The sequence below is a fragment of the Chrysochloris asiatica genome, unplaced genomic scaffold (assembly GCF_000296735.1).
Source record: "Chrysochloris asiatica unplaced genomic scaffold, ChrAsi1.0 scaffold00035, whole genome shotgun sequence".
Lineage (NCBI taxonomy): Eukaryota > Metazoa > Chordata > Mammalia > Afrosoricida > Chrysochloridae > Chrysochloris > Chrysochloris asiatica.
In genome coordinates, this window is record NW_006408553.1 from 22983712 (window position 1) to 22987363 (window position 3652).

The window sequence follows — 3652 nt, forward strand, 5'->3', positions numbered from 1 at the left end:
AACTGAAATAATAAGTCATGTGATTATCAGATTCAAAATGGCCAATACCTGTCCATTTTAGCTCACTGATGCCTAGGATATTGATGTTCATGCATTACATTTTTGTTTTGACAACATCCAATTGTTCTAGATCCATAGTTCATAATTCTGTGTTTCAATTATTAATTGATATTTGAAACTGTTTCTCCACTTTTGAGTTAAGCCCCATCAGTAAAAAGGTCGTAAAAGCTTTGTTCCCTTCATGTCATCACTGTCAACTCTACTTTGAGGAGGCAGCTCTTCCCAAGTCATATTTTGAATTCTTTCCAACCTGAGGGGCTCATCTTCTGGCTCTGTATCTGACAATATTCTGGTGCTCTTCATTATGTTTCAATATTAAAAATTCTGGTGTTGACAGTGTTCCATTGCTATTCATAAGATTTTCAGTGACTCTATATTTGTAAGTAGTCAACCTGTCCTTCTTCAGAGTATATCTTATTCTGGAAGCTCAGCTGAAACCTCTTTACCATGGGTGACCCTGCTGGCATTCAAAATACCAGTGACATAGCTTCTAGCATTATAGCAACATGCACGCCACCACAATACGACTGACTGATAGACATACATTCCGGTACTCTAAACTGACAGCCTTAAGACTTCTGATTCTTAAATTCATGCTGCAGTACCATGGATCTGTGTCTTGCTTCAACAGTGTTTGGATGGAACAGCTCCAGGGACTACCCTACCTCCAGCTTCAGGCCACCTGCAACAACTTCTTTACGTGCAATCTCTTCTCCAGGACCATCTTCTTGACCATTCCCTGTTATTGGGACCACACACACCGTTTTGTGTGTGTGTATGTGGTTAGCTCCAAATCTTTGACCAACCATGAACTCTCAGATCCGTCAGAGTTATTCTGTTGAAGCAGAGGCCGTCGTCAACCGTCTGGTAAATGTGCATTTGCAGGCCTCTTACACCTACCTCTTTCTGGGCTTCTATTTCGATCATGATGATGTGGCTTTGGAAGGAATGGGACACTTCTTCCATGAGTTGGTGAAGGAGAAGCGCGAGGGTGCTGAGCATTTCTTGAAATTGCAAAACCAGCGTGGTGGTTGCGCACTCTTCCAGGATGTGCAGAAGCCCTCCAAAAATGAGTGGGGAAGAATCCTGGACGCCATAGAAGCCGCCCTGGCCCTGGAGAAGAACCTGAACCAGTCTCTTCTGGACCTGCACACCGTGGGTGCTACCCACACAGACCCCCACCTCTGTGACTTTCTGAAGAACCATTTCCTTGACAAGGAGGTGAAAATTATCAAGATGGGCTATCATTTGACCAACCTCCATAAGATGGCCAGTCCCCAGGCAGCCTGGGAGAAAACCTCTTTGAGAGGCTCACTCTCAAACACAACTAGAGCCTGTGGAGCCTTGCAACCTGTGAAGGGCCTTTCAGCATTCCCCTGCTCCCCTCAGACCTTCTACCTGAACCTTACTCTCCAGACACAGAGGCAGCAGAGTCAACACCCTGGAGTCCTTCTTCTCCCAGTTCGAGGACCAAATGAAAACAATAAAGCTTCCTTTTACAGCAAAAAATAAAAAGACTTCTGATTCTTAGCATTACTTGGAAATGAATTTGAATATTGGAAAGTTGTAAAGTTCAGTTTGTAATTCTAAATGTCTTGGGCTCAAATTCAAAATGTAAATTTTCAAGCTTAAACTTCTACTGCAATATTCTTCTTATTGTTATTAAGTGCTGTCAAGTCCATTTTAACCCCTAGAAACCCTGTATAGGATTTCTGAGGAGTGGCTGGTAGATTTGAACTGCCAAACTTGTGGTTCAAACTGATCTTTTGGTCCAGCACATTAAACCACAACACCACACCAGGAGTCCTACTGCAATAAAGTACTTACGAATTATGGAGTAGTTGTAGTGGAGTTGTTGTTGTTGTTAAGTACTGTTGAGTAGGTTCCTACCCATAGCGACCCTGTATAGGGTTTCTGAGAAGCAGCTGGTGAGCTTGAATTGTCATCCTTGCAGTTCAAAATGACTTTGTAGTCCAGCATATTAACCCACAGTGCCACACCAGGACTCTAAATCACTATATCATTTTTTCCTTAATCACAACTTAGGTCCTTTTCAAATATTTTAAACATTCATTTGAAAGTCTGTGTGAGTGGAGAGGGGAGAAATAAAAATATGCTTTGGGGGAAAGAAGGTAACAAGAAGAAATTAAATTTAGTGCAACAAATAATACTGATTGTCATTTGTGTACCAGACTTTGTTTTCTCACAAACAATTTTCCCAATAATGATAGATTGACCAACCTGGCGACCAAATACAGACTTTGGCAAGTAGAACAGAGTGCCAAACTGAGTCTCAATTATATGTGGAAACAACCATTTTTTTTGTCTTAAGGTGCTGAGAATTTGGTGGTGTTTTACTACAATATAACCTAGTCTATCTTGATTGATATACTTATCCACTTTAAAGATACGACTTATTAACATCCTGCAATATGAAGATAACAAACTTCTTGTTGCTAGAAGTGAAGACGACTCACAATGCTTACTGATGAAGGTTAAAGAATGCAGCCTCACATATGGATTACAAATCAATGGAAAGAAAATGAAAATTCTCACAAATGGAGCAATAAATAAAATCATGATAAATGGAGAAAAGATTTCAATTGTTAAAGACTGAATTTTGTTTGGACCTATAATCAATCCTGTGCCAGCCTCACAACTTGTTATGAGTCCATTGTTGCTGTCACTGTGTCATTTCATCTCACTGGGGGTCTTCTTCTTTTTAAGTTACCCTCACACTTTGCCAAGTGTGATATCCTTCTCCAGAGATTGGTCCTTCCTGACAACATAGCTAAAGAACAAGAGGCAAAATCTTGATATCTTCACTTTTAAGAAGAATTCTAACCATATTTATTTCAAGACAGAGTTGTTTGTTCTTCTATTAGTCCATACTATTTTTTATATTCTTCACCAACATCATTTCAAATGCACTGATTTTTCTATGGTCTTCCTTACTCATTTTTCAACTTTCTCATGAATTTGAGGCAATTGAAAATACCATAGCTTGGGTAAAGCACACTTTTGTCCTTAAATTTACATCTTTGCTCTTTAACACTTTCAAGAGGTCTTTTGCAGCAAATTTACTGAATGGAATACTCGGTTTTATTTCTTGACTGCTGTTTCCATGAGGCTTTATGGTATGTCCAAGCAAAATGAAATATTTGATAAATTCAATCTCTTCTCCATTTATCATGATGTTATTTATTGGTCCACTTGTAAGGATTTTCATTTTCTTTTTGGAATTCATACCAAAAGTTGAAGCCTTTAAGTATTTCAATACTTTTTCACTTCTATCAAGAAAGGTTGTATCATTTGCAAATTACAGTTTGTTAGCAAGTCTTCCCCCAATTCTAATGCCATGCTCTTCTTTTAATAATCCAGCTTCTCAGATTGTTTTCTCAGCATACAGATTGAATGTATATGGTGAAAAGGTACAGCTCTGGCTACACTTTCCTGATTTTAAATCATTCAGTATCTCCTTGTTATGTACTAATTAATACCTCTTGGCCTATGCAGTTTCCTCATAAGAACAATTAAGTTTTCTAGAATACCTATTCTTCACAAACCTATAGTTTATTATTATCTACACAGT

The 3652-nt window shown here is 38.7% G+C and overlaps 1 pseudogene; it reads left to right on the forward strand.

Annotated features, from left to right (window-relative positions):
- The first annotated feature begins 867 nt into the window (after positions 1–867).
- LOC102818100 lies at positions 868–1391 on the forward strand (annotated as a pseudogene).
- The last annotated feature ends 2261 nt before the right edge of the window (positions 1392–3652 follow it).